Raw genomic sequence first — 16,052 nt, forward strand, 5'->3', positions numbered from 1 at the left:
GCCGGCGCCATCGAGGCGACACGCCCCCACGCGGTTCAAACCTTGCACCAACACCGACCAAAGACAACGGGTGCGCGCACCCTTCGACGATCCAGACAAAGAGCAACACCGTGACCGAGACAGAGACAGATAGAGAGACAGACAGAGAGAGAGAGAGAGAGAGAGCTCTACCAATCCGTGGTCACCCCGTGCTGTAACTTCGGGCAAGGTTGCCAGGGTAATAACCACGGTTGCGGTCAACGGCGAGCTCCTTTCCTGTTCCGCTCTTTAAAAAAATCTCGGAGTCGTTCTGGCTCGGGTCGTCGACTCTTTCACCCTGTCGGAACTCTTTGACGGAGCTGGTGTATCGAGCCTCGTTAGCGTCGTTTCAAAATTTCCATCCGAAGCTTCTCGTCGGCCCCCTAATCCCCAGCGTTATCGGAGGACAATCCTGGAAAAGGGAGAGTCGAGAACGCGATGGCTCTCGTTTCGAGGCGTCGACGAATAGCAAGGTGGCGACGAACTTTGGCGCTTGCTCGCCGCGGTTTCGCCGCAACGGGGGTGGAAGACGACCTCGTCCTTTCGGCTCTTTGCTGCTGTGGGGTGAGAAAGCTGGTTGAAGAAGGAAGAGGTATCAGAGAGAGGGAGAGAGAGAGGAGAGGACGAGTCAAAGAGAGGGAAGTAGGAGGATGAAGGGGAGAGAGTATCTCTCGGCCGGTGGTGTACGAGCCACGCCCTCTTCGAGCTTCGTGAGTGCAGGTTGTAGGCAGGCTACGTATTGATCCGGCGGAACGATATGACAGTGGCCTGGTGGAGACAACGACGTCTCTCAATTAGCCTGCTCTGCCTTCCTTTCTTCACTCTATATCCTCGCTCATTCCGCGACCGCTGTAGAGAAAATGCTCGTTCCACTTACACCGGATAATGTAGTCTCCGCTGTTTAGGTCACGAGTTTCCGATACGATGCATGTATATCGCGTCAACGCCTGTCAAATCGATCTGCTCGCGATGTCAGACTTCTTATCTTGAAGAGTGGATGATATCGTGGTGGATGATCGTTGTGATAGCAGATCAACGAGAACGCGTAAAGCGCGTTAATAGGCTTATCGATTAGGACGATATTAACTGGCACACCGGTCTGTAATTATATCGCGCAGAACGAAAAGCAGTCGTTATTTCGTGCTAGCAATGCACGAGCGCGAGGCGCCTTCCAGTCGCCGATACACGCTCGCTCGTCTCCGCTTATACCTGTCGTCTTTCGATCGTCGCGATTCTTCGCCAATCGTTTATGTTTTATGCATGTTACGCACGCAGGCGACATAGGCTCGCGCGCCCACGTTTTCGTTTGCTCTAGCGAACTCCAGCGACTCGTATTAGACAGCTTTACGGGTGAGGCGAATAGAAAGAACGAATCGTAGAATCGTGACAACGAAAGAAGCGATAAAGTCTCACGTACGATGATCGTAAATGAACGAGATTTGCCGCGTTTTCGTTGCTCGCCGGTCGGACGTTTCTTTCGGTCACATTTTTACGAATATGATTCGAGAAACGAAGTCTAAGCAGAAGCTTGCTTTACCTGCTAGGTATCGTAACGAGCACCACGCTTTCGATATTCCGCATACTTTTGTATGCAACTTGGAACCGCCAAATCTCCCACAAACGCATAAAAGTCCACAGTCTCGCTATCGTTGAACGGAGGATTTTTACAGAAATTCGATCATCTGTTCCTTGCTATTTTCACGTAAAAATCAACTTTGCAACTTACAATTATCGTAGTATAGCGTCGAAAGGAAAAATTCCACTTTCGCGCAGCGTCAACGCGCGAGAGAAGAATCGCTCGTCTGCATAAGACCGAAAGCGCGGGATTGCGAGCGAGATCCGTCTCAGGTTCGCGGCCTGCTGTCGGCATAGTTGAAAGAGAGCCATCGTAGGTTGGGCACGGCTAGAATCCTTTGTTTTAGCCGCGTGACGTCACGCCCATCCTAGCCAGCTAGGACTAATAACGCCTTCGGCTGTGCCGCGCATAAATTAAAACCAGGCAGCATCGTCGTCTCCCTTCTTCCTCGCCTCTCTTGGCTGGCAATCTTCCGAGAACTACGTAACACCAGCCGAGTCCTTTCGAAGATGCAGGTCGTCGTAAAGTTCCGACAATGAGCGGGTCAAACGTTTCGAGGAAACAGGAAAGTAGAGTGCCAAGGGAACGAAGAATTTGTCGGTACGTTTGCCGTACAGTGTAGACGAATCGACTTTGTCGATGTTCCTCGCGCGAATCTTACGTTCGAGTGAACAGGGGACGGCGTGTCGAATTGGCTCGACGTGTGTAACGAAAGGAATTCATCACGTGTTCGAAGAGATTCATCGATATCCTGCAGTAGACGAGCTCGAGAGATTTTAGGAGTCGATACTAATGTGGAATTTTTGACATTTTCAAGTTCTTTGGTGCAGTTGAACACGCTGGATGAATTTTTTATATAATGTAGTATATAATAATTTTAATTTTAATAATTACATTTATGTTTTTCTTGTCTAGAGATCATAGTTTATGTTCTTGCAGACATGGCTTCGTATCGTACGTTCTACGTTCTCGTCACTTTATCAGTCGCTTGAAATTTCTGGTAAAAATTGATTTCGAATCATCGAACGATAATATTAGGTTGTCCGAAAAGTTTCTTTCGTTTTATAAGGAAATAATAGACGCACGATGTTTTATATTAGTTTATTGAATTATGCACCAACATAATAATAGAAATAGAACGAAATGGATCACACCTAATTCAATAAGATAATATAAAACAGAAATTGTTGTTCGTCTATTATCACCTTACGAAACGAAAGAAACTTTTCGGGCAACCTAATATAACGAAGAAGGATGAGTAAGCAAATGATGTTATCGGGCTTGATAGATTTTGCATAACGTTGCATCAATTGTCTAATTACAGGAAATAAGCACGGGAATGTTCTTCGAAGAAACGATAGAAATACCACGGTGTCGCATAGGATAATAAATTGCGCGAGTCCATGTATCAAATAATAATTCGATCAGTTACAGACAATTTGCCACTTAGAATATTACGTTATCAATAATTCAAGCCATAGAAATGTATAGAGATGCGTAGATTATCAGAGGATAAGCGTTTTACGTGATCCGAAATCAATGACCAGCGATTGTATTCCAATTCTAACATTCTCACGCATAATTGAAGGTATAGAAGAAAAGAGTCAATCGTTCGGCTATAGACGACGTAAAGAGAAAGCGACAGGGTTGGTGAACGGCTGAAACAAAACGGAACCGGTGGGTGTCAGAGCGAAAGCAAGAGCCACGCGACAGCTGAACGCGGGGTTCGCACAACGGTCGGCTGAAGCGAGGGTGCGAACCCGGTAAACCGTAGGGTGTCGAAGCAACTGGGCGTGTGGCAAACCGCATCCGACGTCTACGCGTCAACCTTCTTTCCCTCTCTCCTCATCAAACCACAAATGGAGACGTTTTTGGCTCCACTATCCAAATACATCTCCAAAGGATTCGTATATTTCCGATCGAAACGACACGATTCTTTCTCTTATCCCGAAAAGACAATTAAAGTATCGAGGCAAAAAAATAAAAAAAAAAAAAAAGAAAAACGAAAAAGAAGGGCCGGTAATAGAGCTGGACGCGAAATTAGTCGGCGGTGTTCGCTGGTTTCCGTGTAAAAAGCGTCGGTCGTTTTCGAGAGGCATTGACCACCGGCTCCTCACTGGCACCTGCCTCGAGCTGCTTCTGATTGGATCCACCTGCGTTTCTCTTTAGAGAGATCGTCCAAACGGTACGCTCGTTTTTCCGAATCGCGGATTTCGAGAGTTTCTCAACGACGTAAATAAGCGTAGACTATGAAAATAGGAAAATACGATAAGACGTATTGGTCATTTTCTATAGAACAGCAATTACCAAATCCCAGATCTATCAAATTATTTCCTCCTTCGATTATTTCGTATTAAACTACTTCTTTTTAACCACTAAGTATCGCAGAAGTGGGAAGATTCACAAAAGTAAACTTGTCATGTTTTTCTCGTCTGGTTTTTACGAGTATTAGGCTATCGATACCGACAGTACCGTAGGATCTTCTCATTTCCTACGAATCGCGGTATTCGTTCCAGATTATTAGAGGAACGCTCGATCCATCGGGATTTTGTATCGGCGCGTGATGCTATTCGAACTATAATACGTGGTTAAATTTTTATTTTATTTTATTAAGAAGCTTAACCTGGTAAAATACATCCAAGTTAAGTACAAATTCAACAGTATTATCGTTAGGTGCATAAAAATAATTTTACATCGCCACGATATCGTAAATTATTTATCCGAATTATAGCTCACTCGAATGCCGAGAGTTTCGAACTCGAGTCAGAAAACTTATAGTTTCGTATAGTTTCGAGTTTCCTCTCGAATCTCGATGAATTCCGAGTGTCGCTACTTATCTTCGTTTGCTGGCAGTTGGACTGATATCTCGCTCGCGAAATATTACTCATAAACCGTGCAGTAAAGTTTCACAAGCGATTCGCTTCTGTGCTATGCTCCGCCATGGGAAACGGACTGCTACGCAATCTTAATATCGATCTGGTTCCTATAAAAGCAGCTTGGCGCGGGGTTGTAAAAATAAGCTCTTCCGTAACAACTTGGCGCGGCAGTAAAAGCGACCGCGAGAGATTAAATTAAAACGAGACGCGTACGCGCGCTTGCGACCGACGTCGTTCGCCAGATTTTCATATTTTCTGTTAATTGCTTCCTCCGGCCAACAGGAGGAAAAAAAGATGAACGTGTACGGACCACGAATACAGCGGTTGATGGCGGTAAACGGCGTCGTTACAGCTCTGGTTCGGCTCGACGCGTCCCTTTGGGATACGTGGCGAGCTGAGAGATCGCCATGATATCGTGCCTCGTTTCTAATGCTAATTATTTGTTTATCGGCCTCCGCATGCAACTGCTCCGACACGCAGACTTCACCCGATAAAACGCCGCTACCGCTTTCGAACCCTTCTACGAGCGCGGAGAACTTATTATTCCTTCCTACACACTATTTGCTTCGCGGATGGTGTTCTCCATCGCGAAAACACCGTTGTTCTCTCCGATTCGATTTCTCAAGAGTCCTCAACTGTGTATTTATCGATCGACGAGATCGCACGAATATTATTTATATAACACTCGGTATCGATATTATGAAAATAAAACGTAGAAACTTTTAGAAGAATTCTTCGTTGCAAAATGTGAATAACTGTACATATTTAGTGCTGTTTACGTGTACATATCGACCGAACGAGAAATTATTTCATTATTTTTGAAGATTTTGCAGTCTTTTTTTCCTTTTTTATTCTATTTCTTTAACGTTAACTAGAAATTCGTACGTCTTTTACACGTTTATACGTTTACCGATACGTAAAGGGAAATTTAAGTAGAATCCATTATTTTTGATCGATCGAAACCGACGAGATTCGCGTGTTTGATTTTCAAGCGGCTCTTACATCTCGCAGTCCGAATGAATTTTTTAGAACAAATTCCTTCGTAATTGATCGCGTGTCAGTGGCGATTCTCTATACCTTACGTTAAAGTTAAGGGAAGAAATTTATGTAGTACGGTAGATTCACTATGGCGGATCGTGCTAGTCTACTTCAGAGAATTCGAAAGAGGGTAAATTTCCATGATCGGACATCGTGGAATCAGGTTTCGTGGACGTTGTTGCACGGCTATTGGGAAACGAAACATAGAGAAGCTCATCGGACACGATAGAAACTTTGGTCGGGAGACGGGATTAATAATTTTATTCATGAGTAACCAAGGCTGCACCGCGACCAAGAAGAGCCTCCGTTAGTTCCCACCAGGCGGCAGCTACCTGTTATCCTCCCTTCTAAATTATGTTTTTTAATTAAATCCATCGTGAGAGAGCGACTCGGCTATCTCTGTTTCGCCCTTCGTCCCTGGTCGCGGCGTCCCTCGTCTGTCCGATGTGCGCGCCGCGCGTTACGAAAGGTCCGATCGTATATCCGAAAAAGTCTACCTCGCTGTAACCGTGGCCCGGGGCCAAAACAGGGAGCTGCCCAAATTTATTCGGCTATCGAGCGACCGGAGGGAACACAGAGAGAAGGCTGCTTCTTCTTCTACTTCTTCCTCGCTTTTTTCTCTTCCATCGTGTTGTTGCTCGCCACCGAGTTTTTTGGCCTCCGTATAGGCCCTCGACAAATTTCAAATTGCCCTTGGACCTAATGATTTCCGGGTATAGAACGGGGCACCCACGTAACCAAAGGGCAGCGCAGCAAAGGGAGCGAAAGTCTCAGAGAACGTTGCCACGATCGAAATCGGTCGGTGAGCGCGGAGAAGAGAAACGACAGGGAGAAAAATGGCCAGGCTACCGATTCATTAACACTCGTAAATCTGTCACCCGTCGCTGTTCGGAATATTAATCGCGCACTACAAGTTTGTTATAATTCGTAGCCAGTTAACGCCGTTTATCCTCGGCCGAGTATACGTTTGACGAAGAAACGGAGTATGTTTGACCGCCCTAAACGCTTTATCGCCTCCGGTACCCAGCGATTTTGCGTCGGTAGCTTCGATCCTCTTGGACTCGCGCCCGGTTCGTGTTAACTCGACGACAGATTAAAGCGGAGCCGAAGTCCAAGGCAATAGCTTCCCGCTGACAGCGTTCCTTCCTCTGTATAATCGAATCGACTTCGGTCTCCGAGAGGAAACGAGAAAATGATCGTACTAAATGTCATCAAAAAACACGAGAAGCATCGATCCTCTCGATTTTCCTTGCTCTGGAGATGGGATCGAGGTCCACGGGTTTTAATCGATTCGATATCGAAGTCAATAATCCATTGAAACGGATTTTGATTACTTACGTCGAGTTTTCGTGAAACTGTCGGTAAATCGAACAATCAGCAAACGGATCCAAACAGTGAAACAAAAGGGACGCGTGATATTAAACTTTGCGTGATTAAAACTTTAAATTTTGTCGATAGAGCAATTGCTTTTCGACAAAAATCGCGGCTCGTTTTTCAGACGTTACGTCTTCATTAGGATAATGAGGCTGGCGTAAATCTGTTACGGGAAGCGGCGTGTTGTTGCGCGTGCTTCTGGAATATCTCTGGGATCTGGGGGACGGAAGTCATCGCATTTGCATCGAGTAATTTAGTGGTACATAAAATTCTGCAGCCAATTAGCGGCCAAGTGTCCGATCTATCGCCCGGCTAGTCGTTTACTCATTTTAGAACGCTTCTAATTTCGGAAAGGTGACCCGTTTTGAACGTCTTTCATTTCCTCCGTGTCTACGACCAGTTTCACCCTTCTCCTATTCGAGGCGATGCTCGCCTCTTGCGCAAGCAAAACTTAACTGACCGTTCTAAAGGACTGACGAACGTAAAACTTTACATTTGCTCGAGGAGCCAGCTTCAATGTTCGACTAAATTAACGTTACGAGGATATTAAAGATTCCCTACGTTTCTTTTTTTCTTTTTCCTCGTCGTTTGCTCTCCTTTTTCTTTTTTTTTTATAGGAGATACGGAAACGAATTTTATATCAACGAGCAGAGTACTTCCCCGTTTATTCCTACGTTTTGTTTTCACTTTTCTCTGTACAATATCCTCATGAAGATTTCTCGCGCTTTGAAGCACTATAAATATAAAACGCCTTGGAAATATTTATTCCTGGCAAACAAACGACACCGATAATGAATTAATCTAAGTCTTGGAACAAGATGGTAATTCTCAAAGGTCCTTAATTATACTGAAATAACTTCCTAATGATATTACAAGCTTACCTCATCTTCTAACTATCCTAATACTTATGTGCACATGGGGGTGTACATATTATAAAAGCCATAACGGAAACCATCGAATCAAGACAGAAATCGCGACTCGTTCAAGAAACCAACAGCCTGAGGGACCGCTGTTAATTTTCATCCAAGTTAGGAAACGGCAACCTCTGCCTTAATCGATGTCGCGTCCAGTCATCTCGTAGAAGTCGGTCCGCCTATATTTCAAAATGGCCCGGCTATAACGACAATATTTTCCACGCCATTTGTCCGAGGATCTTTCGCGCTCGCGTCCAGAGTCGCGCGAGGGGCGGGGTCGGATAGTCGTGTTTATTGTTCGGCCAGGTAGACCAGCGTGGCCCATCGTTCGATATATTACTCGGCTCCTAGATCAGCCTTCCGAGAGCTTCTCGTTCCCGTATATTCCACGTTTTATCACCAGCACTGCCACGGTGGTCCTAGTCGGCGGCTTTCTTTCAATTACGAAAGTTTAAGTAAGTAGCGTCACCGCGCAGCCGAGAAGGGCAATCGTACGAACGATAAATTAACCGAATATTAGCATTTAAATGATCCACCGGTTGAACCAGGATTTTGATAGGGTTTCGATGGACCCACGAAACCTGCGAAACGTTTCATGCAAGGGTCTATCCAAGGCTGCGCTATGTCGCGCAACATCTGGCGGGAATCATCAGTCTTCGACAACTACGATACGACGTGCGACTGATGGATGAACCTTTTGACGGACCTATCGTTCGACCATCGTTCAGAATACGATGGTTTTGTATCGCCTGTCACCGAACGCCCTGACGATGGAGCCTTTGTATCGCCCTACGACCTCTGAGATTGATACAATCGACGTTTACACGCTGCTCCAGGTTATATGCCGGATTAACGATTAAAGCGTTCAACTTTCATTGTTCATGAATCAACGATCCTGTTATTTTGCGAGAATAAAGAGCGTCGCGGTGAACAGGAAGATTACGCGAAGCGTAATGATACTGCTAGTGAAACTTGTACTACGCTATATAATATATTCATACTACATGTAATATTAATAGCGATAGTAAAACTTACGATACCAATATATTAGGAACATTAAAAAACATCAGGAACGTAATTGGGTTGTCAGAATTTTTCTGATACCATTGCACATGAAACTAGGTATCTTATTTGAAGAACGACGATTACTCCTTATATTTTCTCAAACTTCGTTAAATTGATTTGTACCAATATACAATGAAAACTTGGTACGAAACGTTATTTTCCACGATGCTTACGTGGAATCTCCGGTAGGTGAAAATGGCCCTTCGCTATTTACGTCGCTTTTGCAGCATCGATCGTTCGAGAATAAGGGGTTGAATCGCGAGAAGAGGATGGAACAAGGCAGGCTTCTTTCAGGTGGCCACACACGCGGCTCTCACCTGCGCGAGCTCAATATTATTTATTCGCGGTATTCGCGAAACGCCGGTTGATACAGGTCTTAGGCAGTTAGTGCCCGTCGTAATTTAGCGTCGCGCAGCGTTTTACGAGAGGCGCAGGGACCAAGAAGGCGAACGGTACTTGGCGAAATTCGCCAACGAGCGAACGCGCGAGCCGATAAATTTACACCGAGCGGCATACTTCTAACAACCTAAGTGCTCCTTTTACGACGAAAGCTTACATTGAAAGCAAGATACGCTCGATATACATATATACGCAAGTTGGTTCGTAATTGCGGCGGAGATCCGTGGACGAGCTGTGGAGCGGTTCCACCAGCTGCACCTGCGAATATTTACGTTCAATTAAAAACTCGTAAACACCTAACGCCGGCTAAATCTAAATGGACCTGGACGATACAGTTGCTCGTCCACTGTTTCAGCGTCAGTGACTGTCTTTCAACGACCAAGAACAACGACTCTTTCCACTCTTTTTCCACAGTTAGCCGAGATACGAATGAAACGGTCGCCTTCCGCTTCGTCAAAGGAATAAAGACTATGTAAGGTAGTGGTCGCGTGTCGATTACACGAATCGATGGTCGCGCACCTGTCCTCACGGTGGCTTTGCCAATTTCGTCCCCTCGTCACGAGAAACGTCCGAATTTTTGGAAACGCTTTAACGAGACAGATACGTCGAATCAAAGGGAAATTGCTCGTATTAGATGGATTATGGTTTCTATCGAAGCTTCTCGGAACCACGTCGCGCGTTTAAGGAGATATTCGGAAAAACCGATTTCCTATTATTGAGATACGTGTAATTTTGTGTGCTACACTAGATCAGCCGCGTAGTAGTGACACACATATACGAGTACGAGTGTACGGATAGAGTGTGTGTCTCGTAAAACAGATGAATGCAACTGTTCCGTTAGTAGTGTGGTATAAGAAGATGAGACAGAGTGTCGAGAGGCGCGCAAATGTACATCGACGAAGATTTTGTACATCACATATTAAATAAATCTTAAACTATTATGATATCAATTCCAAGTGTAATCTAAGTGTTCCTATATATTTATTTCGGCGATTAAGATCCACAATTCTCAACACCTATCGGAAATTTCGATCAATCGTAACTTTTTGTATTTAGACGTTCCGATCGAGCAAATTATTGGAAATTTCAAAGGACACGAGTTCGACAACGTTGGTTAGCTATAACTCTGCTCTCGCGATCTATGATAAAAAGATAAACGTCGCTTTATAAAAGCACTTTATCAATGTAAACTGTCAACTTTACGCCGCAGACTTTACCCATCAATAACGATGATTTATATTCGAGAAAATATACTTTTCCCAGTTCGAACGTCACTAACAGTAATTGATCGCTACCCGATGGTTAAAAACCATTAGCATATCTATTAAAACCATCCGCGTTTATCTTCCACGATCTTCACGCGCCAAACATCTTACATGCGTATTCAAAATGCTGTGTGTGGAATAAACAGCCATCGAAAGAGTTAATCGATACGCGTTCGTCGAGGGTCCTCGATAACCATCGTTCGCGTCGACAGCGTCCATCTTTTCGCGTGGAGCGGGTCGACACGCGACAGAACCGCGACGTAAAATCGTCCTTCGGTCTGACGGTTGGAAAGAAGCCCGAGAGAGCGACGTGGCGCGAGTTAAGCGGCTGGTCGAGGCAATTTAGCAGAATCCTCTCGAGAGTACATCCGTGTGTACGCGCGGCCCGTGTAATACACGTACACTGCTGGCTTGTCCGAAGTGTTACTGACGGCGCTACGCCAACAAACTGCCACTAAATCACCTTTGGCAGACCGTGAACCCGTTCATCTCGTCGGACGCAGGTGCTGCTAAAGCGAACCGCTCGAGAGGATCCAATCTCGGCGCCGCCGCATCGTCCACGCGGTTGTAATACGCTTTGCGCAAAAAGTAAACGGTTGCCGGATCGGCCTTACAAATAATTCGACAAGGTAAATAACCCTCGTGCGATCTTCCTGGATAGAATTCTCTCCGTGCTTGGTAGCGCTGTTTCGCGGAAAGTATGCTCGATCATAGAGATACGGTAAGTTCATAAAGCGAAACGTTAAGCTTGGCAAATTGGTATCGTTGTTACTAAAATATCAGATTGTTTCTTCTCGAAAGTTCTTTTAATCTGGTTGCTCGCACATTCGTTTGTATTTCGAGTCTTTTCGCTGAAATATTGCATGTGCTTGTTCGTCTTCTTCTTGTTCGCTTGATACTACGTGTAAATGACTACGTTGTTAATAATTTCATAACGAAACCTCGCTATATCGCTTGTATTAATCGTATTTACCTTGCGATAGAATGCTTCCGGCACGAAATCCATGGAAAACTTACACAAGTTAGTCACTATCCGATTATTTGCTTCGTAAGGATAAATCAAGAACAGTTAGGCTAGCGACCACGCCGTACGAAGAGACGCGAAACGCGCGCTTTCTCCGGCTATGAATTACACGCGTAACGATTATAGACATTACGTGGACGGAGCGTTGCTGGAAACCGCTAAAGAGGACCACGGAGACTGTTTAATTTTCCTGCTCCGCGTGGACATGCTTGATAAACGTTCGCGTAATTTACCCAGCCAATTTTCCTATCTTTTCCGTGTACCTACATCGAGTCTTCGTTTTCTCTATTGCCTGCAGCTGAGAGTTCGTTGCTGTTCTGAATAAAGGATGTCCGAGATCGTTTGCTCAGATATGTTCGATATACAGCGTGTAAATAACAAAAAAAGAACGTCAGACATCAAGACAAGGAAGAACGTCGTTTGCGGTTCATGTTTTCCATCCGTAAAGGTATAACCTCGAGTTAAATAAATTTCTAGAAATTTGTTTTTCAAAATATCGTCATACGTGTGCTTGGATAATGAAATTGACGAGTTCATAAAGAACGCGGTTGATCGGTTTAGCTTGTAAGAAGCTCGTATTCGTTTTTCCCGAATGCTTTGAATGCCGCATAATAGAAATGATTGATAAATGGCCGCGATATCTGGTTCTGGGAGGCGCGCATTAATCAACGTTTGCGTTAAAGGAAATGGCGTCTTTGCGATAATTGGCAAAGATTTCGCATGCGCTGAAAATTGATACACGGGTTTGGTGTCGCGAGAATATCGGTTGGGCGTGCGATTATCGACGAAACGATGCGTTCAGCCGGATCTCGGGTAAATTGGTTCGCGTGTCTTCTACGAGAGCCCGCGCGATTTATAGCTTCATCGTGCTTTCATATCGTAAATTCACGACGTACGCAAGCGCGTGCATGCCTCTATACCGAGGAGAAGCTTTTCCTCGGCTCGGCCACACCACGTACCGAGATTATGCAAATCGACCAGTGTTAACCCGACCGCCAAAGATTATAATAACTTTTCAGCTGTCATGTTTCGTTTGTAATGATCGCGATTTCCCGGCCGATAGCGGTTGTTCTACGGCAAACGTGTTACACGAAGCCCGATCGTTTCTAACTTAAACAGTCCGTTGAGTTCCACGGAAGCACGCAGACTGCTCTTGTTTAGACTCTGCTGGACGATGGCTTATTAAAAAGGAGTTACACGGGATGAAAGAGGCATAAACGCGTGACAAAACTCCGAGGATCACGTAATCTCGCGGCGATACGATCGCAGCTTTAATTTGCCACGTACTCGTGCCATGGAAAATTTGCGAAACAACCTTGACGATTCGGTGAACAGTTCTGTTATTTGCTCGTCGTTAAACCTGACTATTCGCCCCGTTGAAAATTACTCGAACTTTACGAGTTTAACCCTCTTTAACCCGTTAGATACCAAACAATAGTTTACTATAACGCTATAAGTACTTCGGTTTCTTTAAATTTCCTAAAATTGAAGTATTCAAATGGAAGGAATTATCAAGAATTCCCTTTCGTAGTTACAATATCGAAAACTAGAATTCGATGATGTAATGGAAAAAGAGTGGAAAATGAATTATCAGGTTAATACAACGTCGTTAATTTAATTCGATCGACGAAGATCTTGCCAATTTGATTAGAAATCCTATTGTTTGCTCGTCGTCGAATCTCAACTTTCATCGAACTATTTCTGCCTGAATTGAAAATTATCCAAGCTTCACCCATCTGATTCTAAACCGCAGAGGGTGTTGATTATGAATGAATTGAAAAACGGCGATCCGTTTAATTCGATCGTCGAAGACGCGTGTACCGCGGGATCAGTTTATCAGATCGTCGCTATTGAATCAGTCCATTAGAAGCGTATCTAACCCCACGCGGGAGTAACCCTCAGGAATCGTGGTCCTGCGCGGATCCACCCTCGTTCACGACGATAGCAGAGAGTACTGCAACAGACTGTGACATATTAGGCAACCCCCTGAGGACATCATCCCCGTATAAGAGGCCCATAAAGAGGGTGACTCCGCTCTCAGATTTATTGTTTCGCGATTTAGTGGCCAAGCGAGCCGTGGGAGTCTGCTGTGGTTGTTCTATATTCACCCCCGTCACTCGTAAATAAATTATCGTCCGTACGAAAACACCATCAGGTCGAGGCAGCAGAACGTATAAGTACTCGCGAGTACCAGAAGATTACCGGAGAACGGATCGTTCGGTTTCGAGATCGTTAGAGCTGACCTTCGTCGCAGGTACGAATCGCGCGACCGACGAGAGACGACGACGATCCAGTTTCTTAAAGAGAAAGGCGTTGCTCTTTGGCAAGATTTATGGCCATCTTTATTCCCATGAAACTCGGAAACCGTTTCCCCCCCATAAAAATTCATGGTCGGTGTAACAGTCTCTTCTCGAGTCTACATGCGTGGGTCGAGCGATTTGACGAATCGCGTTTTTCAAACGAAGAACAGAGGAAGGAACGCGGTATAGCACAGTTTCGTTGATTTTCTTATTGATTGTAAGGTAATTGTACGAATGAACGGCGGGATTTTAATGACGCGTTGTACGTAATTGACGCAATTAAAAACGAAAACTATCCGTTAGGTGCAAAGACGTGGTCATGATAGATACGGTTAATTGCAGAGGCGTGTCACGTCTTTTAAAGATAGCTGGTAAGTTAAGAAAGTTTTACGGAAGCTAAACAGATTGTTTTTATTGGAAGAGAAAAATGTATGGGTTTCGTGTTCAAAAGTGCACAAGTTTCTACTACGAATATCAGTTGAATCGTTTAGATACCATGTTGATCTTACTTCGCGAATTGACAAATAAAGCTACGAACGTAACTTTGAAAACTTGCCTTGAAACTCACGTTATTACACGTTCTTAGAAAAGATAAATTTGTGGTATCGTATATCGTTCATTTCTTGGGAATTGGACGTTAATCGTATATCTGTGGCAATAAAATTGATATTCACGAAAGCGGAATCGATCAATTTTGCGTCTGAGACGTTCGGTTCACTATGAATTACGAATTTACGCTTGAAAAAAATGATTTAATGCTGATTAATTTTAAATCGATTCTTTGTCGGCTTGTTTAAATTATTGAAAAATCTAGCTGCCTCGTTATTTGCAGCAGCCCCTTCAAATGCGGGAAAAAGGGTGAACGAAGTAACTACGTTCGGAGAGGAAATATCAATGACACCGTGTTTAATGGTCGAGCTATTTTCGGAAGGTTACCCATAAATTCAGCGGGTTTCCGTGTTCGGTTTAACGAAGCGTCCAATCTGTACGTCTAACGGGACAAACGCGGGTTTCGTTATGCAACGCGTCGAAAGAGGATAATTCGTTCCCGTAGGGAAGGAACGCGATAGCGATACGGACGTAGGCACCGAAATGCAAATTATCCCGTTTGCAAGGACGCGGGGAGAGCGAAATGAAGAAAATTGAGCCGATCTCGTTGAAACTGTTCGCTATTCCGGTTTCCTCGCTCGTTCGACTACTGCGTTTTGTCCTTACGCAACGTCTGATCGTGGATACACGTTTGGAAATCTACTTGCTCCAATGTACCACCAGGCAATAGGTACCATGAAAGTCGAGCAAATCGATGTTGCAATAATTTGTCGTTTACGACGTTTCTTGTTTACGACGTGCACAACTGGATGCTGCTGGATACAGCTGAACTATCTCGTTGCAGACGTCTAGACGAATGTACGAAATATTTATGATATTTTTATTCCGGTATATATCTATGCCGGTCGATAATGTACACGGTGTATTCAGAACGTTCGTGGATCGATGCTGTTTAGAGAGGAGGTAAATTGTACTATTACGCACCTAGATACGTTATGTGATATTAATCGGAATTAATGCGATATAACGATCATAACCAATAGCGTTTCAATTCGTATCTCGTGAATCAGTTAGCTTGCAAATCTTGCGTCTTTTCCAGGTTGAAAGTAATTGCGGATGGAATTCATTCCGAGAACTTGCGACTTTAAGAAAAGAGAAATATTTCTTCTCGCTGAAAACGAAGCGTTCCAATTTCTAACGTCGATAAAAAAGAAGTTTTCCTATCGCAAAAGAAGTTTTTGGCAAGCATCGGAAAAGTATCGAGAGATGTCTACGTGGAACGTGAAATAATAAATCATCAGACCAGAAGCTTTTCGAACGTACTGTACGGACCTCGCCAAAATCCGTGTCTACGTCGTACGTCCAATTGGAATATACATAATTTTACAATTTCTTTTTAGCAGTCTGAGAGACGACTCGGTATCGATTCGGTGGCATTCCTGCGTAAACTGCGGCAATTATCCCAGGCATCGCTCAAAACTCGCCGGTTCCTCTTTCGGCCGCGAACAACACGCGATCTTCCGAGGCGCGAACGAACTCCGAGCTCGGTCATATGCATCTGCTAAAGGGAAAATCGCCGCTGTGTTTCTCGTGCAGGGTATACCGGAAGTTTTTTACGGGCCTTGGAAAAGGTCGTTGCTCTATACTGGTCGTG

This window comes from Bombus impatiens, unplaced genomic scaffold, assembly GCF_000188095.3.
Source record: "Bombus impatiens unplaced genomic scaffold, BIMP_2.2 scf_2222, whole genome shotgun sequence".
In the NCBI taxonomy this organism is placed as follows: Eukaryota; Metazoa; Arthropoda; class Insecta; order Hymenoptera; family Apidae; genus Bombus; species Bombus impatiens.